Raw genomic sequence first — 26380 nt, forward strand, 5'->3', positions numbered from 1 at the left:
AGTGTGCACCAAAAACATGCTGCATGCTTAAAAAGCTACCAGTTCAGGCAAACCGGTAGTTAAAAAAAGCTACGATCCAACGATAATCTGTGCCGCGCGGTTTAGCTTTGCTAGAAAGCAGGATTTCCTCCTTTTGGTGCGTACTGTGCATGCGAAGAAATTGAAGAAAACAGATGGAAGAATTGCATTCCTGAGCTCCATTCAAAGTACTGTTATTAACCTTTGAAAGTTGGCTAGCGAAAGGAGCTGGCAATTTAATTGTGCCTTTATTTATTTGCATTTTTCTCGGCGACCTCACCTTTGCACCAGCTCGAGCGGGCCAACGCTTCTCCGCAGTCGAGAAGGCAGAGTTAGGATTAAATCGCGCAAGCTCAAACAAAAACATCTCATCCCATCTCTCCATCGATGAAAGCAGCTTGGGAGCCAAGGCTGCCTCGAAGAACAATGCGATCCAAATTTCTCCTTATACATTCATTCATTCATTCATTCATTCATTCATTCATTCATTCATTCATTCATTTATTTATTTATTTATTTATTTATTTATTTATTTATTTATTTATTATTTGTATTTCTATGCCACCCACCCTCCGAGGACTCTGGGCGGCTTACACCAAAGACAGTATACTAAATAGCATATTTCCCTCAGCAATCTGGGTCCTCATTTTACCCACCTCGGAAGGATGGAAGGCTGAGTCAACCTTGAGCCGGTGAGATTTGATCCACTGGTCTGCTGAACTAGCAGTCAGCTGAAGTAGCTGCAGTACTGCACTCAAACCACTGCGCCACCTCGGCTCTATATTTTCATCTTTTCCAATTGAAACTCGGACTTTGAAAAAGGCAGAGAGGGTAAGAGAGGATGCCTCTGAGCTGCGATGCTGGAGATAGAACAGAATAGAATAACAGAATTGGAAGGGACCTTGGAGGTCTTCTACTCCAAATCCCTGCTTAGGTAGGAAACCACATATCATTTCAGATAAATGGATGTCCAATCTCTTCTTAAAAGCCTCCAGTGATGGAGCACTCACAACTTCCAAAGTCAAGCTATTCCACTGTTTATTGTTCCCACTGAAATTTCTCCTTAGTTCTAGGTTGCTTCTCTGTTTGACTAGTTTTCATCCATTGCTTCTTGTCCTGCCTTCGGATGCTTTGGAGAATAGGTTGACCACCTCTTCTTCTTTGTGGCAACCCCTTAGAGCAAGTTACCATAAAGGAAGAGTGTGTGTGTGTGTGTGTGTGTGTGTGTCTATTTTGAAAAGGAAGGGTCAATCCAACCTTGAGCAACCTTGCAATCCTCCCAACGACTCGACCGACATTCCTTCTTCCGTTGCCCTTAATGAGACATCCCTGCCTCAACGTTGATAGATTTGCTTTGCCGGCAAGGAAGGCTGAGCTGATTAGTTTTGCTGTCTACTCCCTGGAGACCATTTACAGCCTCTGGTGGAGCTGAATATGAGCTTCCTCTTTCTGATTCGTATGCAAGTTCTCCGAGGCCCGCTGAGTAAGACAAAGTGGCGAGACAGATGGCTTTGACAGATGAAGGCTAGCATCCTACGCTGCTTCTCCTTCTTTATTTATTTTTTTAAGATGACCAGGAGAGACATTAAATCTGTGAACTAGTCACTTGAGAGGTGTGGAATACCATCAGGTACAACCGGTTGTGTTATTTTGTGCGAGGAACAAAATAACCCTTATCAGCTTTGTTGGGCCTTTGTCAAGCTTACAGGTGCAGTTCTCACCCGACCAGCTCTAGTGAATATTATGACTTTAGTTGAGCTCAAACCATGAAGTACAATGAACACTACAGAAATGGAGTCTTGCGCTTCAAAGAATTAAAATTAGCTTAACATAGTTGGCAGCCATTTTAGATATTTCTGGGCTCGCATCCAAAGATAATAGGTTACCTACACTCATTTATTTCTGGGAACTGAGCAGATCTTCAAAGTTCCTTCTTTCAATCTGGATAAGAGATATGTCCATTTCTGCGTTTATTCGGTGCATCTCAAGAATGGTTAGAAGTCTGAGGGGAAAAAAAGTGAAACACCAAAATTTATACGTTAAAATGATAAGCTAAGAGCGGGGAGTTTAATAAAAGAGTTCCAAAATCAGAAAAAATGGTACAGGAACCATCCAATCACCTCTCTACAATGAGGTGGTGAAAGCCTCACAAAGATATCTTAGAAATAGCCAAATCTCATGGATACAATTTTAGCCTGTTCTTTTGATGTAGATACTGTAGCTAGCTAGCTAGCTAGCTAGCTAGATAGATAGATAGATAGATAGATAGATAGATAGATAGATAGATAGATAGAAGATAGATAGATAGATAGATAGATAGATAGATAGATAGATAGGTAGAAGATAGATAGATAGATAGATAGATAGATAGATAGGTAGAAGATAGATAGATAGATAGATAGATAGATAGATAGATAGATGATAGATAGCTAGATAGATATATACATACATAGATAGATGATAGATGATAGATAGATAGATAGATAGATAGATAGATAGATAGATGATAGATAGATGATAGCTAGATAGCTAGATAGCTAGATAGCTAGATAGATAGATAGCTAGATAGATAGATGATAAATAGATAGATGATAGATGATAGCTAGATAGCTAGATAGCTAACTAGATAGATGATAGATAGATAGATAGATAGATAGACAGATAGATAGATAGATAGATAGACAGATACATAGATAGATGATAGCTAGATAGCTAGCAAGAAAGAAAGAAAGAAAGAAAGAAAGAAAGAAAGAAAGAAAGAAAGAGAGAGAGAGAGAGAGAGAGAGAAAGGGTCCCTTCCAACTCTGTGATTCTGTATTCTAAGGTGTAGGATGGGTTTGGAGGTGAAGAGGGGACTTCAGATCAGAAATCCTTCAAAATTAGTTCTGCCGGGCCACCCATTAGAAACAGCTTGCTCACATTCATGCTGCAAGGCAAGATCTCTCAAGCTTGGCTCCAATTAATATGTACATTTTCATTTTCTTTCTTCTTCTTTTTTTTTGTCATTGAGAAATTGTGTTTCTTATTTAGACGACAATAAATTATGAAAATGCACATGGCAGCGGAGTGGAAAATGAAAATTAATTGTACATGGAAGGATGAAGAATAAGGATAGGACTGAAATTGCTCCAGACTTGTATAACTTCCAAACTATTTCCCCAGAAACCTCGGCTTCTCCTGGGAAAATGCTTAATGTACTTTCAGCCACAGTGAAGGCCTTACGAATTGATTGTATGAAGCTATTCGGTGGAAAAAATATGCATGGGAGAGAGCGAGCGAGTGAAGCTAGTCCCGATTTTAAAATACAAAAAAAAACCAAAAACACATTGATTTCCTAGATACGGATCTCCATATTGTGAATTATGGATTTTCTTTTTGGAAAAAAACATTTTTCTATATGGAGCGTTATAAGAAAGAGACTTGGGTTCTCAACCTTAAATGGAAGCTGGTTTGATCAGATCTTCGACGCATCCTACAAAGAGACGTAGAATTTATGCAAATTTCTGTTCCCAAATTTTCTCCCTTGGACCGGATGCCATATTTGTGATATTTATTTATTTATTTATTTATTTATTTATTTATTTATTTATTTATTTATTTATTTATTTATTTATTTATTTATTCACTCACTTATTTACTTATTTACTTTCTTATTTATTTACTTACTTACTTACTTACTTACTTACTTACTTACTTACTTACTTATTTTGTCAAGCATGTATTAGATAACAGATACAAGATAAACATAATGATGGACACCCAACATCAAAAATGTCATCGAAAAAGCACAACAAAGAAGGTTCTTTCTGCACCAACTCAGGAAGCTCAAACTGCCCAAGGAGCTTCTGATCCAGTTCTACAGAGGAATGATTGAGTCTGGCATCTGCACCTCTATAACTGTCTGGTTTGGCTCTGCAACCCAACAAGACAGACACGGACTTCAGAGGATAATTAGAACTGCAGAAAAGACAATGGCTACCAACCTGCCTTCCATTGAGGACCTGTCTACTGCATGAGTGAAAAAGAGGGCTGTGAAGATTGGGGAAGATGTGGAAGGTTAAGGACAAAGTGAACCCAGTGGTGATAAGAGCACTTGGAGCTGTGAATCCTAAAGTTGGAAGAGTGGGCTCAATATCTCCCAGGAATGAAAAGATCAGAGCTCTTGGTCCAGAAAAAGGCAGTGCTAAGAACAGCTAAGGTCCTGTGAAGAACCCTCAAACTCCATATTGAGGGGCAAACGACATGGGTTTTGTAATCTGTTAACTAACATAGTTACTTTGTTTTGTGATTTGATTGATTTTTGTCCCTTTTAAAATGATGTTCAGATTTATTAGCTTTTAACATTCCTAAACTGATCAACAAACTCCAGATAAGAAAGGTTTGTTAGTACAACTTGGAGACTGGTTTATCTCTTTTATGAACTCCAAACAACCTTTTTCCTTACAATGATGCCCCTTCTGAGGCCCGATCTCCTTTTAATGAACATGTGTGATATTATGGGATGCAAATATGTGACATGTTTGACTACGTGTAACTCAGTGGTGGGATTCAACTGGTTCTGTCCGGTTTGGGAGAACCGGTAGTGGCGATTGCGGGAGGCTCCGCCCATCCACCCGGATGAATACATGAGCATAGAGCATGCGCAGAAGGCCGTGCACATGCACATAGGAGGCGAGTGCGAGTGAAGCCTGCGTGCGCGCTCACATTTGCGAACCGGTAGGGATGGTAAGTGAATTCCCCGTCTGGTGTAACTGATTTCCTAGGGCAGGAGCCTGCAGCCTTAAACACTCAAAGAGCCATTTGGACCTGTTTCCCCACAGAAAAGAAAACACCGGGAGCCACAAAACCCTTCCCGTGCCTGACTATTTCTTGAGCGGCCACAAAACTAGTATATGTAGTTGAATTAAACGTTCTGTTTTCTTCTGAAACTTTTCTTTTCTTGGATTTATCCATGGTTGGCCTGGATTTGTCCATGGGGGTTGAAAAGCTCAATAAATCGTGTGCCGGCAGGTGTCACACATTGGCAGTTGTAACGTATATTTTGAGTAACAGGGAGCCGCAGCAGAGGGGTGAAAGAGCCACATGCGGCTCCAGAGCCACAGGTTGCTGACCCCTGTCCTAGGCAAAGGAGAGGTTACTTTTATTCTGTCCAATCAACTTTCCTCTTGCATTTTCTTTGTTGTGTTAATCATAACACAACAGAAGGCGGTACTTACGAGACCGCCTTCTGCCACCGATAGCCTCCCATCGACCAGTACGCTCCCACAGAGAGGGACTCCTCAGTGTGCCGTCGGTCAAACAATGTTGACTGGCGACCCCCAGGAGGGAGAGCCTTCTCTGTGGGGGCATCTGCCCTTTGGAATGAGCTGCCTCCAGAGATTCGTAGGATCCCCGACCTTCGCACCTTTCGCTGCACCCTCAAAACGTTATTGTTTCACCAAGCAGGGCTGGCCTAAATGCTATTTTAATGGGTGGTTTCTATTTTAGGTCTTTCGGTCAAATTATTTAATATTTTTAAATTGTCTTTTAACTTTCATATAGTTGTGGGTTTTATTTTTGGCTGTACACCGCCCTGAGTCCTTCGGGAGAAGGGCGGTATAAAAATTTAATAAATAAACAAACAAATAAATAAATAAATAAAAAGGAGGGAAACATGGGGCTCAAAGTTCTCTCTCTCCTTTTTCATAGAAAGATCCCACTTTATCAGGGTACCCTAAAAAAAACTGCTTTTAAATACTCTTCCGACTCAGTTGCTTATTGGGAATATATATATATATATCTTTGGGTATTTAACATAGAGAGAAAATACAATTTGTAAGTGACGCTGTTTGGCATTCTAATAAGCGCTAACATGCTTCTCCAAGCGAATGGCAATTTTAAACCAGATGGTACCTGAACAAGCTGTAATACTCCAAGGGAAGTAGAACTGAGCACCCTCCCCCACAGAACGTGTGTTAGGCCGCAAACCTATACACATTGTTCTAGGAGTAAGTCCCACTGAACTTAATTGGAATTACTTCTGTGACAAGACAAATAGACCTTTTGAAATCTTTTTATTTGTCTTTGCCTGGATCCAGATCTGGTTAGTTAAAGAATAGGTCAAGACTTGAAATCACTCGGAAACCTGTTGAGAGTAATTCCGGTTTGTGGAGTAGCTGGTAAATTAGAATTGGGGGGTTGTACTGTAAATACAACTTCTTGAAGAAAATCGACCTTTTTTTTCCTAATAGCCAAAATGTAAAACAAACAAACAAACCTGAACCTGAATGGGAGAAGAGAACATGGAGCAGACGTGCAGATGTTAGAAGTTCATTAGTATGTCATTACGGAATAACAGAGTTGGAAGGGATTTTGGAGGCCTTCTAATCCAACCCTCTTCTCAGGCAGGAAGCCCTGTACCATTTCTGACAAATGGTTATCCAATCTCTTCTTAAAAACTTCCAGTGTTGGAGCATTTACAACTTCTGGAGGCAAGTTGTTCCACTGGTTGATTGTTCTCACTGTCAGGAAATTTCTCCTTAGATCTAGGTTGCTTCTCTCCTTGATGAGTTTCCACCTATTGCTTCTGGTCCTGCCTTCAGATGCTTTGGAGAATAGCTTGACTCCCTCTTCTTTGTGGCAATCCCTGAGATATTGGAACGCTGCTATCATTGCTATTACCATCAGAGAAGAACTGAAGAATGGCCAACAAAGAGGAATGATAGGGAGTTGTGATAGGGAGTTCATTTCTTTGTTGAGGTCATTGCCTGTAATTCCTTCAACTACAATATGTTCTATCAAAACCAGATGCCCTCCAGAATGCCAGAGCTATCTCCGTTGTTTAGCAAAGTGAGGTACTTGTCTTAGATACCACGTTTTCATGAAAAAAGCAGGAATGTGATTGGTTATTTGCATTGCCATGGAATGTTATTGGACAACTAAGTCAATCATCTCTCAGAACAGCTCACCTTGTCAGAGTCCTGTTGTAGGGAACCAGAATTAAGTTGTAAATACACCACCTAAACCATCAACCAAAAATGGAAACAGACACCTAATCAATCATTATGTATATCTCTGGACTTCCTAAGGCTGACCTCCACCAAAACAGCTATGGAATCCCATTAATTCATCAACACAAACATTTGTCTTTTTGTTGCCGGAGTGAGTTATGACTGTGTCCTCCTCCAAGGCAGATTGATAGCTCTCAAGCACTTACTGGCTGAGAATACTGGAAGATTACGGAAGAGAATTCAGGAAAGGGAAGGAAAAGATATGTAGAAATCTTTTAATTCCATGTTCGATTGCACTTGTTTTGTCTTCCGCATCTGAGCTCAGTTCTACTCAGCAGGTGAAGGGGCTTAAATCTTTGCAAACAGGTTTGGCCGTCACTGATTGAAGATAATTTGGAGAAATCGACACAGTTCCATGCACCCAGATCATCATCATCATCTTCATTTAACAATCCCATAATCCCTTGCTGGGTGGAGTCTAGGCAACTGAATGGAGCTAGCAGAGTGCTTTAATAGCCAGATGCCCTTCCTATCACCAATGCGGAGTTCTGTTCAGCAGCTATATTCTCAGTGTCCCCAGAGAGAAAAATATTTGCCTCTACCTAGGATCGAACTCACAGCCTCCTGACTGTGAAGTGAGAGCTCCACCTCTAGACCACCGCACCACTCCATGCACACAGATCTCACTTTTAAAACCACCACCAAATCTATATTGGGGAAAGTAGGGAAAAAATAAGCTCGGGAACTTGTTTATTCAGGAGAAGAAGCTACTTGATGATTTTTATATTTCTTTCTTTGGAAATACAGTGTTGATAGAATATATTATAGTCACTTACAAACAGTACAATTTTGATGAGGAGAATTGTACTATTTGTAAGCGACTACAATATGTTCTATCAAGATTGTATTTCCAAAGGTATTAGCCAATGGGGAAATTCAAATATTTTACAGCCGGTTCTGGGGCGTGGCTTGGTGGGTGTGGTGTAGCTTGGTGGGTGTGGCTTGGTGGGCGTGACAGGAGAAGGATATTGCAAAATCCCCATTCCCTCCCCACTCCTGGGAGAAGGATATTGCAAAATCTCCATTCCCACCCCACTCCTGGGGGAAGGATATTACAAAATCTCCATTCCCACCTCACTCCTGGGTGAAGGATATTGCAAAATCCCCATTTCCTCCCCACTCCTGGGGAAAGGATATTGCAAAATCTCCATTCCCACCCCACTCTGGGGTCAGCCAGAGGTGGCATTTGCCGGTTCTCCGAACTACTCAAAATTTCCACTACCGGTTCTCCAGAACCTGTCAGAACCTGCTGGATTTCACCCCTGATATTAGTCCTTTACTCCGCAGACCATGGCAGGTCTGCGGAGTCATGTTTGATTGGTTGGTTAGGCCTTCTGTTTATGCATTTCTTTAATTGTATATTGTTTATTGTTTAATTGTTTTTTTAAAAACAGTAATAGAAATCAGTTATTGATCCAAAAGCTATTTGATTCCGTCTTGGTTGAGCTACAGTTTGGTCTTGTTACTCAGTGTTATTCTCTATGTTTGATTGGTTGGTTAGGCCTTCTGTTTATGCATTTCTTTAATTGTATATTGTTTATTGTTTAATTTGACTTGTAAGATGCCAAGAGTCATCCTGGATTACAGCAGACTGTAAACCCGATCAACGAACAAATAAAATGTTGGGTAAAGTTTTTTTTTTAAAATAAGATTCTTTGCCTTCAGGACATGTATGTGAACAGTACCAGCTATGACTTGACTTAAGCCTGACTGAGTTAAAGTGTGGGAATCTGGGTTTTCACCGGATCGCTTTAAGCATGCCTCTCTCTGTCTCTGTCTCTGTCTCTGTCTCTGTCTCTGTCTCTGTCTCTGTCTCTGTCTCTGTCTCTGTCTCTGTCTCTGTCTCTGTCTCTGTCTCTGTCTCTGTCTCTGTCTCTGTCTCCGCCTCCGCCTCCGCCTCCGCCTCTCTCTCCATCTCCGTCTCTGTCTCCGTCTCTTTCTCTCTCTGTGTGTGTGTCTCTCTCCCCCTCCCCCCCTCTCTCCTCTCTTTCTCCTCTCTTTCTCCTCTCCCTCCCCCCCTCTTCTCTCTTTTTTGCAGAGTATTTTGCAGTATCCTTCCCTTGGAGTAGGGTGGAGTGGAGATTTTGTAGCATCCTTCCCCTGCCATGCCCACCAAGCCACACCACACCCACCAAGCCACGCCCACAGAACCGGTAGTAAAAAAAAAAAAAAAATTGAATTTCACCACTGACACACTCCCCGGAAATCATCGGTGATTAAAAGAAGAATGTTATGCTTTATCTGTGGTTTGTATCTCATTCAGGCATCTGGGATTACAAAGCAAACCAATTCTCCTTCTGAGCCAAAAGCAGCTTTTTCCACAAGAACAAAATGTTCCAGACTTACTTCATCAATGCTTTCGACAGATGGCACGTTTTGTTTATGTGTACGAAGCTAAGGCCTGAAAAAAAAAAATCGCAGGAAGTCCAATATTCCATTAAGATTGTAGAGGTAGGCCTGAATAACGTCGGATAAAATATTGTCTCTTCCCAAAGCTTCCTAACGTGCTCGGATCCAAATCTGGCTTTTGGCTGGCAGGCAGGGATCATTCAAATCAGCTTCGCGGCCGGCTCTATCTACAGGCAAAATCAGAAAACCGGCAGCTAATTATAACTTTCCCGAAAGAGCAATCAATTTATTACGCAATGCATTTTTATTTTGTGTTTATTTTGTATGTCCACCCTGGCTTCGATGCTGAACATCGTGATCCCAGTTAGGGATGTAAAAAAAAAAACACAAAAACCTACTGGTCCAAAGTCTGAGCATTCTAGGGAACAAAATAAACATTTTCCTCCTTCCTGGACCATTAGAGAATAACAGAGTTGGAAGGGACCTTGGAGATAGAACATAGAACATAGAATCCTAGGACTGAAAGAGACGTTGGGAGGTCTTCTAGTCCAACGCCCTGTCTCCAAGCAGGAGTTCTTATACCATTCTGGACAAAGGGTTATCCAATCTCATCTTGAAAACTGTTGTCTTAAAACTCTTTCTCGTTCTATTGTGATGTTCAGCTTCTTTGCAGTATAAGAGCTGAGGTGGTTAGAATGCAGTACTGCAGCTACTTCAGCTGACTGCTAGTTCAGCAGATCAGCGGATCAAATCTCACCGGCTCAAGGTTGACTCAGCCTTCCATCCTTCCGAGGTGGGTAAAATGAGGACCCAGATTGTTGGGGGCAATATGCTATTTAGTATACTGTCTTTGGTGTAAGCTGCCCAGAGTCCTTGGAGAGTGGGCGGCATAGAAATAATAATAATAATAATAATAATAATAATAATAATAATAATAATAATAATAATAATAATAATAATAATAATAATAATAATAATATCTTTTAGACAAAACCCCTGGCCTTTTCTTGCACTTGACTGGAGTTCGATGTTTAAATAAAATCCCCTGCCCAGGCAGGAAACCCCATACCATTTCAAACACATCGTTGTCCAATCTCTTCTTAAAAACTTCCAGTGTTGGAGTATTCACAACTTCTGGAGGCAAGTTGTCCCACTGATTAATTGTTTTCACCATCAGGAAATTTCTCCTTAGTTCTAGGTTGCTTCTCTCCTTGATGAGTTTCCATCCATTGCTTCTTGTCCTGCTTTCAGGGGCTTTGGAGAATAGCTTGACTCCTTCTTTGGGGCAGCCCCTGAGATATTGGAACACTGCTATCATGTCTCCCCTAGTCCTTCTTTTCACTAAACTAGACATACCCAGTTCCTGCAACCGTTCTTCATATATTTTAACCTCCAGTCCCCTAATCATTTTTGTTGCTCTTCTCTGCACTCTTTCTAGAGTCTCAACATCTTTTTTACATCATGTAAAAAAGATGTTTTCAACTCAACATTATGTTTAGATCTTTCTGGAAGTGATCCAGTTCTTCTCATAATGGTACATGCTATATATCCTATTACAAGTTCCGATATTTCTTGAGGGATCTCCCTGAGAAAAACCACCTTCTGTGATGGATAGATATTTGATCCGTATTATTTCTTCAGCCTTTAGAGTTAAAGACCTTTCATTGTTGGTGAATTACAACTTCCAAGATCCATGGTCATTAGCTACTCTGGTCAAGATTGCTTGTAAATCAAAAAGCAGCAGCATCTAGAAGGCCACATTACACACACATACAACCACATACACCCAGAGAAGGAGGGAGGGAAGGAGGGAGAGAAAGAATGTACATCACTCTGCTTTGGAAGATAGGATTAATAGTCTTTTTCAACCAACATATATGTCTCCTTGCCTAATGTCAACCCTTCAAGGTAGATCAGATTGGAATCAAAGTTATGAATGCTAATTGTTGTTGGTGTTAGTTACGAAGTCGTGTCCAACCCATCGCAACCCCGTGGACAATGTTCCTCCAGGACTTTCTGTCCTCTACCATCCCTCGGAGTCCATTTAAGCTCACGTTGACTGCTTCAGTGACTCCATCCAGCCACCTCGTTCTTCTTCTTCTTCTTCTTTTGCCCTCAATCGTTCCCAGCATTAGGCTCTTCTCCAATGAGTCCTTCCTTCTCATTAGGTGGCCAAAGTATTTGAGTTCCCTCTTCAGGAGCTGGCCTTCTAAAGAGCAGTCAGGGTTGATCTCCTCTAGGACCGACTAGTTGGATTGCCTTGTAGGGCCGGAGAGGAGGCCAGCTGGCCATCGCACCTGTGCGATGCATTTATGTATTGATATTTTATATTTATGCTTTCAATAGATACCTAGGAAAGAAGCTTACCTCTTCCATCAGCTGCCATAACTGCTCGCCCTAGATCCAATTGCACACCTACACCATAGTAACAAGTGCTTCTCCCATGTCAACAGACTCACTTATAATGACATTTCTAAGCATTCCTACACACAGTAAGTTCTTCATGCTCCTGATCACAATTAGCCTTTCGTTGCTAATCCAAAATTACTCAGAAAAGTGACTCAACAAATTTTCAAGCAAAATAATCATTGCTGAATTAGGGACCATAGGAGAAGGAGGAAGCAAAACCTGAAGGCAACGTTAAAAGAGTTGCAAGAACTGAGCATGGCTAGTCTAGTGAAGAGAAGGACCAGGGGTGACATGATAGCAGTGTTCCAATCGTTGAGGGTCTATCACAGAAAAGAAGGGGACGATCTATTTTCCAGAGCATCCAAAGGCCACATAAGTAGGGGTGAAATCCAGAAGGTTCTAACAGGTTCCGGAGAACTGGTAGTGGAAATTTTGAGTAGTTCGGAGAACCAGCAAATACCACCTCTGGCTGGCCCCAGAGTGAGGTGGAAAAGGAGATTTTGCAATATCCTTCCCCTGCCACGCCCACCAAGCCACACCCCCAGAACTGGTAGGGAAAACCTTTAAATTTCACCCTTGCACACAAGGAACAGTGGATGGAAACTGATTGAAGAGAGATTCAACCTATAAATAAGGAGAAATTTTCTGACAGTGGGAACCATCAACCAATGGGAACGGCTTGTCTTCAGAGGTTGTGGATGTTTCATCAGTGGAGGTTTTCAAGAAGAGACTGGAGAACCACTTGTGAAAAAGGATAGAGGGTCTCCTGCTAGAGCAGTGGGTTGGAGTAGATGACCTATACAGTCCCTTCCAACTCTGTTATTCTGAATTAGGGACCATAGGAGAAGAAGCAACAGAACCTGGAGGCGGAGTTAAAAGAGGGATCAACCTAGAATCCCTACATAGCCACAAGTGAGCTAAGTTCAACCTCCCTTGAATTCTATTGACCCTTATCTAACTCTTAACCATGGTGCTAACCATTAGTTGAGAAGATTTGTGTGCATAGGTTTTTAGCAATAAATCAGTTTAATTGAACCTTCAGGTGGGGACCTGTCTTTCCCCACCTGATGGGAACACATGAATTCAAACCAAAAGAAAAGCATAACAGAACTGAACACTTGGTCTTACTCATATGTTTTTAACATTTATATTACATTTTTGTTAATATCACTCTCCCCATTCCCACTCAGTTGTATGAAATCTTCGCGTACATTTTTAATCCAGCCCAGTTTTATTGCATTTATTTTTTTTTTAAAAAAAATCGCCATTTCTTTCAGCAACGCATTCTGCATTTTGAACCGAGCACCTTTGTATGGATTCTCTTGTATCTTCCACAAACCTGGTGTAAAATTCAAGCTTCCCCCACATAATAACTACTTGTTCATCTATTAAAGGCTTAGAGATTCCCGATGCTTCAAATCGACTGAATCCTTTGTTCCAGAAAAACCATAAATACCGCAAAAGGACTATAATCCATGCCAATGTAATATTTTTTATTTTATGCCATGCTTTTAAAATGCCCCAGTTTGTCTGGGAATTATAAAGAATTGAAAGGCAAATTTAAAATTAACTGTAGGGTAGTATAGGTTTTTTTTTTCCTCCTGATTTTAAAGCCACAGTATAATTTTATTGTTTGTAATTTTGTGGACACCCATCCAGGGATCTCTTTTAATGGCAGTGGTACAAAACTTAGGGAATTGTACAAATAAATACTGTGGCAAAAGCAGCATTTCAGTTCCCTGTTTCTCTGAGCTATCACAGTTAAACTATCCTGGGGAATTTTCACTTAACTTTTAAACACAAAGCAACACAAAGAATTTAAAATTATTTCTACGCCTGACCTGAGAGCCAGCTTTTTTTTTTCTAGTGGTTAAAGTACCAGCTAGAAACCAGGAGGCTGTGAATTCTTAGGGACGACAAAGCTATTTGGGCCAGTCAGTCTTTCCAAGCTCTAGGAAGAAGACAATGGCAAACCACTTCTGAAAAAAAGAGAAAAGAAGTTAATCCGGGCAGTTGCCAGAAGTCAAAATCCTGGTTAGAAAAACTAAAGTGGATTGGGGTAGGAGTTCTATTAACCTGAATTTGACAGATTTGGATTACATGAGTCTAGATGTGGCGAGCTTTGTAAATTCAGCTATACCCCAAATTTCAACTAATGTTCTTTTTCTTTCTTTCTTTCTTTTCTTTTTTTTTTGAAGCCACACTTCATGCTTATGATAGCCAAACTTCATGCTATATGATAAACCGAAACTAAGCAAATCACATTAGCCGAATGCATGAGCCCAGGAGTTCATAACGATTATACCTACAGTATTTAACTACTAGCTGGGATCAGCACGTATATAATGTCTGCATTCCCTCCAATTATTTTCATAAGCATTAAAATTCACTGGGTAGTTACTTATCTGTTAGTTGCTCGGCTGAAAACAGAAAATCAACAAGACAGACTGAATTGAACTGGGCTGGATTTTAACAAGCTTTGAAAACCAAGCCCTTGGCCGACCTTGGAATCTCATCAAGAGCTTCGCAAAAGCTTGCATGCTGATATATATATATATATATATTCCCTGGCAGGTTTCCCGCAATTTCGGAAGTGTTGGGTTGCCTTTCAACACCCTCAGTCACTTTTCTGCTCCTCTGCTGTTATTTTTATTTACCGCGCTAATTTGTTTACTTGTTCCTAAACTCACTATTGATTTAAATTAAGCTCACCAAGGCTCATTAGCTCTCAAAACTTGCAGTTGGTTTCAGCTCCATTTACATGCTCAGGGTTTGCACATGGAAATACCTGAGTTGTTTTAGCATCCATTGTGCTGGTAAACAATTCGGCGGCCACTCCTTTTTTCAAAAGGCGTAAGAAATATATATATATATATATGTGTGTGTGTGTGTGTGTGTGTGTGTGTGTGTGTGTGTGTGTGTGTGTGTGTGTGTTTCTTCTAGAAGAAAAACACATAAACCCTACGAAGAAGTAAGAAAATTGATCTATCTATCTATCTATCTATCTATCTATCTATCTATCTATCTATATCTTCTTAAGTTTTCACGGGTGTGTGTATGTAAAAAGTTAAAATCTCGGGTGTTTTCCCGCGTCATTATAAGTTTGTTAGTTAAAAATTTTAAAATCCTGGCTAAGATCACAGCTCAGAATCCTCTAAATTCCCAAACAAAACCCTTTTTAAGGTCTTTCAAAAACTCTGGCTGAAATCCTAACCAACACTTTAAGGTTAGGCAACGTTTCGACAAGCTCTCTACCTTGTCATCTTCAGGCCTTTATTATCAGTTTAGAAGCTGTGGGTCCTGCTTCATTATACTAACTGCAGCCTGAATGTGTGTTAACGGTCCAGTTTTCTCTGGCTCCCTATTACCAACTGTCAACTGCAAAGAGGTAAGAATTCTAGTAGGCATCACAGCACCACTGGTTGCCTGTTGAGATCTTAGCATATCTTCTGGCTTGGTTCTCTCTCTCTCCCTATTGCTAGCTATCGACTGCAAAGAGGAAAGGGTTCTTGTACGCATTACAACACCACTGGTTGCCTGTTGGGATCTCTGCCTATCCTCTGATGTTAAAATTTGGCTTGAACCAAATTTTGAACTATTATTATTATTATTATTATTATTATTATTATTATTATTATTATTATTTATTGGTTAATCTTTAGTGAGATTCACAGCCTTTGAGGCTGGTTAATAGCTCAGCAGCTCGAGTCCTAACCAAGGACCTAGGAACTGTTAAGGTATCGTCAGAGGATGTAAGCTGTTCCGAGTAAGGTGTTTTTTTGTAGAGTCAAAATGTTCAAGTCCGGCAAATTTAGAATTTCTAAATAGCGGGGTAGCCCTTTGGGTATTGCTCCGAGGGCTCCAATTACAATCGGGACAACACACGATTTCTTTTTCCACAGTCGCTCAACTTCAATTTTTAAGTCCCGGTACTTTGTGATTTTTTCTTGCTGCTTATCTTCAATTCGTGCATCACCAGGTATTGCAATGTCAATGAACCATACTTTTTTCTTTTCAACTATTGTTATGTCAGGTGTGTTGTGGACCAAGTGCCTGTCAGTCTGAATCCTAAAGTGCCACAAGATCTTGAGTTTCTCATTCTCTAAAACTTTCTCAACCTGATGTTCCCAGTGGTTTTTGCTGTACTCAAATCCAAACTTCTGGCACAATTTCCAGTGAATGATTTTAGCAACACGGTCATGGCGTTGTAGGTAGTCAGTTTGTGAAATTTTGCTGCACCCACTGATCAGGTGGTCAACTGTCTCTTCTTTTTCATTGCAGAGGCGGCATTTGCTGTTGGTGGTAACATGTTGAATTTTTGCCTTCATACAGTTTGTGGCTAGGGCTTGTTCTTGAGCTGCCAAAATAAAGCTTTCTGTTTCTTTTTTCAGTACTCCTGATCTTAACCAGTTCCAAGTTAGTTTCTGGTCAGCTTTGCCTTCAATACTTTTCAAGTATTGGCCATGCAGAGCTTTGTGTTTCCAATTTTCAGCTCGCTGCTCAATTACTTCTTCTTCTTCTTCTTCTTCTTCTTCTTCTTCTTCTTCTTCTTCTTCTTCTTCTTCTTCTTATTATTATTATTATTATTATTATTATTATTATTATTATTATTATTATTATTATTATTATTATTATTTGAATGGGTAGGTTTGGGAAATAAACCTAGCATGTGGCAATGCAACATTTCCTAGATATGGCAAAAGGGAAGAGGCTCACAACTACACTGCCAACACAACCGCACTGTGTATGAGTGTCACAACTTCATCTGACAAACTTACCACATTGTCATGGCAACACAATTTCTAGCATTTTCTGTTTTTGAAAGGGTGGGTGCACAGAGATCTGTAGTGAACAGCAAACTCAACCTGTATTGAGAATCCCAGGTGGATAAAAACAAAGCCATTCAGGAGCATCCTGACCGGAGCTTCTTGTTCAAAATCTCACAATGGGATCAAAGAAGAAACGCTGAGATATGGATCAAGACATCAGATCAATTATTAATTAATGCATTAATACATTATTTAGCTTGGCTGGAGGAAGCGCGCTCAGCTTGCCTGGAATTTTAATATCAGTCTTGGAAAGTGTAAAGCCAACAACTGTGAGCTCGGAGACTTTAATGCCACCGTCCCAGGCTGAACGAGATGAAAGCGAAATTGTTACGCCGTGAGAAACTTTCCGTGTTGGAAACAGCTGGGGAAAAAGGAGAAGTTTGGCCAACTCTTCAAAGGAGCTGCCTATGCTCAGCTAGCCATCTTTTCTTTGAGGAGATCAAACTGGGTCACGGAAAATGTAGGCGGGACCACCAAGATTAGGAGACCTCTGGAAGGTCCTTCAGATCCCCTTAAACTTACCAGTATAATACAACCAGTGGTGGAATTCAATTTTTTTTACTACCGGCTCTGTGGGCGTGGCTTGGTCGGCATGGTGTGGTTTGGTGGGCATGGCTTGGTGGGCATGGCAGGGGAAGGATACTGCAAAATCTCCATTCCCTCCCCACTCCAGGGGAAGGATACTGCAAAATCCCCATTCTCTCCCCACTCCTGGGGAAGGATACTGCAAAATCCCCATTCCCAGGGGTGGGTTCTACTTACCTTTACTACTGGTTCGCAATGGGACCGTGCACAGAAGCTTCCTGATGACGTCGGGGTCGGTGGGTGGAGCCTCCCGCGGGTTTTACTACCGATTCTATAGAACCGGTCCAAATCAGGGGCAACCCACCACTGATTCCCTCCCCCCTCCTGGTGAGCATTTGCCGGTTCTCTGAACTACTCAAAATTTCCACTATCAGTTCTCCAGAATCTGTCGAATTTCACCCCTGAATAAAACAGTATGTTATTTATACCTCACGCTAAGCCAACATTTCTGAGAAATTAGAGGAACGTGACATGCTCAGACAACCAGTGGTGGGATTCCAAATCTTTTCCTACCGGTTCTATGAGAGAGTGCTTCGCGCACGTGCGCAACACTCAAAGACCGCCCTCGGTGTCAGCGCTGGTGAGCTGAGCTGTTGTTTAGCTCAGCTGAGGTGCAGCAATCCTCTCTGCTGCGCGGATCAGCTGCTGAGGTAAAAAACAAGGGAATATAGGACAGGGAATGTGGGGCCAGCCAGAGGTGGTATTTGCCGGTTCTCCGAATTACTCAAAATTTTCACTATCGGTTCCCCTGAATCGGTCTGAACCGGCTGAATACCACCTCTGCAGACAACAGGAGTAGACAAGAGACCACAAGAGCTGCTTCCATGAGGAGAAGGACTGAGAGGTAACATGATAGCAGTCTTCCAATATCAAGGGGCTGTCATAGAGATGAAGACGGAGGTCAACCTATTCTCCAAAACACTAGAGGGCAGGACAAGAAGTAATGGACTTTATCAAAGAGAGGTCCAACCTGAAACTAAGGAGAAATGTTCTGTCAGTGAGAATGAATTAAACAGTGTTAACGACTTATCTCCAGAAGTTGTGAATGCTCCAACACTGGAACTTTTTAAGAAGAGAGTGGACAACTATTTGCTTGGAATGACAAAGGGCTTCCTGCCTGACCAGGGGGTTGGATTAGAAGACCTCCAAGGTCCCTTCCAATTCCGTTAATCCGTATTCTGATCTGTTCATTGCCATGTTGGAGAGAGGCTCCATGGGTCAACTAAATTGTCCTTCTTCACAGCCTTGCATATTATTTTGTTTACAGCTAAAGGTTAAAAACTAGCCTTTATTTCATTTACTAGGGTCTCCATAAGAGGGACACGGTGGCTCAGTGGCTAAGATGCTGAGCTTGTCGATTGAAAGGTCGGCAGTTCAGCGGTTCGAATCCCTAGTGCTGCGTAACGGGGTGAACTCCCGTTACTTGTCCCAGCTTCTGCCAATCTACCAGTTCAAAAGCACGTAAAAAATGCAAGTAGAAAAATAGGGACCACCTTTGGTGGGAAGGTAACAGCGTTCTGTGCACCTTTGGTGTTGAATCATGCCAACCACATGACCATGGAGACGTGCTGGCTCTTCGGCTTTGAAACGGAGGTAACCACTGCCCCGTAGAGTTGGGAACGACTAGCACCTGTGTGCGAGGGGAACCTTTACCTTTTCCTTAGGGTCCCCATGTCTCTGCCTCAGGATCCTGATGTTAGTTGAATAAAATAGCTGGAGTTTGTTCTTGAATTGTAAACTATGTCTCCTTTGGGACTGGCAAATCCGGGATAGCAGTTGGAACAACACAAGAAACAAACTTCCAGAAATGAGAAAGGTGTATGTGGTTGTGTGTGCATTTGTGTTTGTGTGCGTGTGCGTGTGTGAGAGAGAGAAAGAGAGAGGGAGAGGGAGAGGGAGAGAGAAAGGGAGAGAGAGTGAGAGCGAGAGCGAGAGAGAGGGGAAGAGAGGGAGAGGGAGAGAGGGAGTGGGATAGAGGGAGAGGGAGAGGGAGTGAGAGAGAGAGAGAGAGAGGGAGAGAGAGAGAAAGAGAGAGGGAGAGGGAGTGAGAGCGAGAGAGAGAGAGGGAGAGAGAGAGAAAGAGCGAGGGAGAGGGAGAGAGAAAGGGAGAGAGAGTGAGAGTGAGAGCGAGAGAGGAAAAGAGAGGGAGAGAGGGAGTGGGAGAGGGAGTGGGATAGAGGGAGAGGGAGAGGGATAGAGGGAGAGGGAGAGGGAGTGAGAGAGAGAGAGGGAGAGAGAGAGAAAGAGAGAGGGAGAGAGAAAGGGAGAGAGAGTGAGAGCGAGAGTGAGAGCGAGAGAAAGGGGAAGAGAGGGAGAGAGGGAGAGGGAGAGGGAGTGAGAGAGGGGGAGAGGGAGAGAGAGAGAAAGAGAGAGGGAGAGTGAGAGAGAAAGGGAGAGAGAGTGAGAGTGAAAGCGAGAGCGAGAGAGGGGGGAAGAGAGGGAGAGAGTGAGTGGGAGAGGGAGAGAGAGAGGGAGAGAGATAGAGGGAGAGGGATAGAGGGAGAGGGAGAGAGAAAGGGAAAGAGAGGGAGAGTGAGAGCAAGAGAGAGGGGAAGAGAGGGAGAGGGAGAGAGGGAGTGGGAGAGGGATAGAGAGAGGGAGAGGGATAGAGAGAGGGATAGAGGGAGAGGGAGTGAGAGTGAGAGAGAGAGAGGGAAAGAGAAAGAAAGAGAGAGGAAGAGGGGGGGAGAATGAGTACTGGCTTGTTCTTTTCTCTTTTAATGTCCTCAGAAGCTTTCTATAAATGCTTTTGCCCTCATCCTTCATATGCTTTCGCTCAGCCACTTCAATTACAAGACTAAGCCAGATTTCTCACAAATCAATAGCTTTCTGTCAATAGCTTTTTTATCTATAGGCCACCCATACCAGGACTGCTCACTGTAAAACCTTTGGACAGGACACAAATCAATTTGTCTGTGCTTGATCTACAAGGGTAGACCGCTTGGCACGGAATGACGGAATGCTGGAAGAGAATTGCAAGGGAAGAATTATGTACTCCGGCTCATTCTTCACCTAACTTTTGTATTGGTGTATCATGGGGCTGTGTGAAGAGCATCCGAAGTACAATGCCCATTTTTTCCCCTGAATAAATGGCTCTATCCATCAACTAAAGAACCTTTATATGTATCGTCACTTCAACAGGCATTTGATATTTCTTAGACCTAAAGAAGAAACCATCTAAGAGATGCTCGAAAGGCTTAAAAAATCGAACAATTGCTGATGGGGAAGATGCAACCTCCTGAGTTAGTTATAAATTGCTTTGGCCTCCATTAAAGAATCGCCATTTTTAACACACGGGGCCACAATGGAAAAAAAATGGAGCTAAGCTCGTTAGCGTTTGTCAATGGAATTTAAAAATTGGAGCTCTTAAAGTTGGCTCGAAGCATTGCAACGAGCAACGAGAAATCGCAGCCAGTTTGGCCTCTTGCCAAATCTAATGATAGTCATGGTGCCTTCTCAGGCCAGCATCACCCTTCATGGAAATCAGAGTGATACTACTGTGAAGGGCAGCCAGATCATATTGCAGGAGAAGACCAGGTTGAGACCAAAGGAGGGGTCAAATGTGCCATTGGTCTCCAATTCCTCCAAACCCAAAAGAGACATTGACAACGAAAATAAACCTAGGGTTAGGGTTAGGGCAGGGGTCAGCAACCCGTGGCTCTGGAGCCACATGTGGCTCTTTCATCCCTCTGCTGTGGCTCCCTGTTGCTGGTTGGTTCCACAATTGATAGGGCTTTTGGTTAGGACAGGTAGAGGAAAAAGGACGCCGTGCTAGAAGAAGACTCTATGGTCGAGGAACTGGACTTCTGGTCAGCAGAGGAAAAAGGATGCCACACTAGGAGGAGACTATGATGGGGGAACCAGACTTCCAGTTGGCTCCAGAATTGAACAGGGGCTTCCGGTTAGGACCTTTGTGGCTCTTTGAGTGTTTAAGGTAGGACTCACTGGAGAAGAGCCTAATGGTGGGAACGATTGAGAGCAAAAGAAGAAGGAGAGCCGCAGCAGAGGGGTGAAAGAGCCACATGCGGCTCCAGAGCCACAGGTAGCTGACCCCTGATCCCAGATGAGCCTTGCAGCAGCCTCTACAATCTCTGCTCACACCTAGTCTGTCAACACAGGAATCAGTGAGTTTAACCCAGAAGGACATGCAACAATGCACTATTTCCCTGTAAAATCAGACAGATCCTTACTCCAGACTTCAACTCTCTATGAAGAGTCGTGGTGGCGCAGTGGTTAGAATGCAGTAGACTAGGGCTAACTCACTGCCCACTGCCAGGAGTTTGATCCTTAGCGGCTCAAGGTTGACTCAGCCTTCCATCCTTCTGAGGTCGGTAAAATGAGGACCCAGATTCTTGGGGGCAATATGCTGACTCTGTCAACCACTTAGAGAGGGCTGTAAAGCACTGTGAAGCAGTATATAAGTCTAAGTGCTATTGCTATTTTCCTTCCTTCCTTCCTTCCTTCCTTCCTTCCTTCCTTCCTTCCTTCCTTCCTTCCTTCCTTCCTCCCTCCCTCCCTCCCTCCCTCCCTCCCTCCTTCCCTCCCAGTGGATAGAATGCAGTATTGCAGGCAAACTCTGCCCACTGTCAGCAGTTTGATCCTGACTGGTTCAAGGTTGACTCAGCCTTCCATCCTTCCAAGGTCGGTAAAATGAGGATTCAGATTGCTGGGGGCAATAGGCTGACTCTGTAAACCGCTTAGAGAGGGCTGTGAAGCATTATGAAAATAGTATATAAGTCTAAGTGCTATTGCTGTTGCTATTGAAAGTGGAACGTAGGTTAAGACTGTTTTTGCAGTTCACTTTTCTTTTCTGCATGAGCTCACAAAGGAAGAAATATTTACTAAGACTATCTACAGAAGGATGAAAGATAAACATACGGGGAGAGTTGGGATTTAGCACTGCCACTGAAAGTGCTTAGCAGGAGGAGATCCTTCATGATGTCTTGCTCTTGGATTAAACGGGAACATGGGAGCAAAGAAGCTTGAAGACCACTGGAAAGGTGATTGCGCAATAAGAAACAGATGTTCGTTTATGCTGCTAGGCTACCGTATACTCCATAAATGCAACACTTCAAGAGATAATTCCAGAAGCTGAAATAATTCCAAGATCTTACCAGAGACATTTAATAAAGAATTGCAACATTTAATTGTGAATATTTTAACAGTGGCTAGAATTGTATTTGCTAAAAATTGGAAAGGAGAGAAGATAATTACTGAGGAAGAAATCATCAAGAAAATGTTGGACTGTGCTGAAATGAGTAAACTGACATTTGAAATAAGAGAACAGGAAGATAAACAATATTATTTGATATGGGAGTTATTTTATCAATGGATAGATAATAAAACATGGAGATGAAATATGATATATGGAATGAAATTAAGATAAAATCTGTAAACACTTGTTTTCTTTTAGGGGAAAAGTACATTTGTCATATATTGATACTTTGAAGATTTTTGGGAGCACGAAGGGATTTTAAGCGATCGAAACACTGTAATTGTTTGAAAGGATGATGTTTTTATGTTGTTTTTGTTTAAATAAATAAATAAATTCTTTTTTTAAAAAAAAGAAATAATTCCAGAAGCTGATTCTCTCCCATCATATTGCTCAAAATCCGGTGGGGAAAAACATAATCAGGGACAGTTCTCTTCCCAACTTCATCTGGAGAAGCTTCGCATGTTCTGGTGATGGATCTCAAACAGCCCTTACAACACAGTCCTTTCAGCAGTTCCAAAAAGTTTGCACGCCCATTTGCACTATTCAGGTGACCCTGAGGGCATAGATAAACCTCCAAGTGGCCTCGGCGGACTCTCAGAAAGAGTGCTAACGACCAGAGGACTGCAAAGAATATAATGCCTTCCATCCGCCATCATTCAATCAGAACTGAAGAAGCTTCTTGGATGAGAAGTGAAATGTCTTCAAGGAAAAGCAAAGGAAGTCCAGTTGCCTCTTGAAGAAAGCACCTTTGGGGACCTGCGTTTTCCAGGAACGTTTGCCACATCAATGTACCGCTTAAAAGACCGCTGTCTTTATGTTTGTTTGTTTGTTTTAATTGAAACTTCTAAACCAGGGGTCGGCAACCTTAAACACTCAAAGAGCCACAAAGGTCCTAACCGGAAGTCCCCCGTTCAATTTTGGACCGGAAGTCCGGTTCCCCCACCATAGAGTCTCCTCCTAGCATGGCATCCTTTTTCCTCTACTAGTCCTAACCCTATCAATTGTGGGCTGACCTGAAAACTCGGCCCTTGCCATAGAGCCTCCTCCTGGCATGCCCTGCTCTCCCCTCACAACTGGAAGCTCCTCTCAAAATTGTGGTGCCGACTGGCGACAGGGAGCCGCAGCAGAGGGATGAAAGAGCCACATGCGGCTCCAGAGCCGCAGGTTTCTGACCCCTGTTCTAAAGAAAGAAAAATGCACACAAACTCATATAAACCGATGAGGACAAAGAGGAAAAGCGGCAAAGAGAAAGCCAAACATTCAAGACAAGGGTGGAAAGTTGAAGACAAAAATAGAAAAGAGAGGACAACGATATAAGGAAGTGACTTCCAATGTTCTTCGCAACAGTTATAAGTACAACTATATTTAACCCACCCCCCTCTTTAAAATTATATCGTATCACTCTTCTTTCTACAATCTACCCCATCTAATTATCCAAACCATAAATCACAAATTTATTCTTTTTTTCCTTTTTATGCAAAGATCCCCTTAAGAAGCTTCCAGTCCTCAATAAATGTGGATAATGTATTTTTATTTTTTTACACACACACACACACACACACACACACACACACATCCCTAATCAAAGAAGTCCATTTCAGCGAAATCTGTCAACCTCACCAACCATTTCTCCGTGGTGGGTCCAAGGTCTCTCTGTTATGTCAGCCACTAATGGGAGAGCTGTCAGTGTAATGCACATGTGATTGTGTTTCTCTGCCTTTCATGGAGATCTGAACAGTTGCTTACAACACCTTGAATAACAAGTTCCCCGAGAAAAAAACAACAACCCGAGATTGAAGACAATAGAGGTCATTTTAATTGCCGTTGCCTCTGGAAAGTGTGGAAATTCTCTCCTATCTATGCCAAGGTCACTTTCATTAATTCACACGTTCCCAAAACAGCAAGGTTAGCATAAGGCCAAAATAAAATAAAATAAAATAAAATAAAATAAAAAACGAATATAGAAACACCTCCGCGATGTTCCTCGTTCTTTCTAAAAGTAAACTGCGGTAAGGAAAAAAAAGGAAATACAGGTGGTCCTTGATTTACGACAGCAATGCTTCTGAAATTTACGTCACTAAGCCAGACAGGGGTTTAAGTTGAATTTCGCCCCATTTTACAACCTTTCTTGCTGCAGTTCTTAAGTGAATCACTGCTATGGTTAAGTTAACGAAATGGTTATTAAGAGTAGAGGTGGTATTCAGCCGGATCGGACCAGTTCGCTCGAACCGGTAGCGGAAATTGCAGGTGGGCCAGCCCAGCCACCCCGGCTCTATGCCATGCTATTTAAGCGCATTCTTGAGGTTGGGCGCATGCATGGAAGGTGTGCGCCAGAGGTGGGTTTCAGCAGGTTCTGACCAGTTCTGGAGAACCGGTAGTGGAAATTTTGAATAGTTTGGAGATCCAGTAGTAAAAATTCTGACTGGCCCCACCCCCCATCTATTCTCTGCCTTGGTAGTACAGTGGTCTAAAGCACCCTGCGACCAGCTGCCTGCAATTACTGCAGGTTCGAATCTCGCCAGGCTCAAGGTTGACTCAGCCTTCCATCCTTTCTAAGGTAGGTAAATTGAGGACCCAGTTGTGGGGGCAATAAGCTGACTTTGTATAAGTATACAAAAGGATGAAGGCTATTGCTTAACGCCTTGTAAGCCGCCCTGAGTCTCCGGAGAAGGGCGGCATATAAATCAAATTAAAAAAAAAATAGTTATACCTGTAAAAAATGATAGTAAGTGTCTTTTTCAGTGGAATGGCCACTAAGTGAGCAGTCGTAAGTGGAGGACTACCTGTGAATCATGGGGATCCTAGCGTGTTAGAGAACGGTTTTAAGCGGGACGATGAAGAGATTAATTGTAACATGGACTCTGGCCCTCAATCCCTCTAGCCGGATCGCTGCAAATTGAGTTTTTACAGTCTAGCACCAAGTCTAATTATGTTGTCATAAAAATAGCAGAATTGTCAATGCTTTATTGTTGAAGGCTCCAAGAATCGTCTTTACTGCATTTGAGATCTGTTCCAACAACAACAGATGAATGTCAGATAAACAGGCCGCTTGCAGGTCATGTAAATTGCATCACGTTGGGGGAGGGGGGGAAGCTCAATTCCTCAAATTATTCTTCAAATTATTTATTTTATAATGCCTTTACGATGCCTTGGTAAGGCCACACTTGGAATCCTGCATCCAGTTTTGGTCACCACGATGTAAAAAAGATGTAGAGGCTCTAGAAAGAGTGCAGAGAAGAGCAATGAAGTTGGTTAGGGGACTGGAGGCTAAAACATATGAAGAACGGTTGCAGGAACTGGGCATGGCTAGTTTAATGACATGCCCAGTTTTATTTAGCTTTATTTATTTAGTTTCTAGTTTTATTTCTGCTTTTTAAATTTTGTATGTATGTATTTTATTGTTGGCTGTTCACCGCCCTGAGTCCTTTGGGAGTAGGGCGGTATACAAATCAAATAAAAGTAAAGTAAAGTAAAAGTAATGAAAAGAAGGACTAGGGGAGACATGATAACAGTGTTCCAGTGTCTCAGGGGCTGCCACAAAGAAGAGGGAGTCAAGCTATTCTCCAAAGCACCTGAGAGAAAGACAAGAAGCAATGGTGGAAACTCATCAAGGAGAGAAGCAACTTAGAACTAAGGAGAAATTTCCTGGCAGTTAGAACAATTAATCCGTGGAACGACTTGCCTCCAGAAGTTGTGAATGCTCCAACACTGGAAGCTTTTAAGAAGAGACTGGATGACTATTTGTCTGAAGTGGTGTAGGGTTTCCTGCCTGAGCAGGAAGACCTCCAAGGTCCCTTCAACTCTGTTCTGTTCTGTTCTGTTCTGATCTGTTCTGTTCTATTCTGTTCTATTCTGTTCTATTCACCATCAAAATTGGTGAGCGCAAGGAAAAAATGTCACTAAAGAAAGCCGACGAAGAGCTTTGG

The sequence above is a fragment of the Pituophis catenifer genome, unplaced genomic scaffold (assembly GCF_029215685.1).
Source record: "Pituophis catenifer annectens isolate HBS135680 unplaced genomic scaffold, rPitCat1.0.hap2 SCAF_11, whole genome shotgun sequence".
Taxonomy (NCBI): Eukaryota; Metazoa; Chordata; class Lepidosauria; order Squamata; family Colubridae; genus Pituophis; species Pituophis catenifer.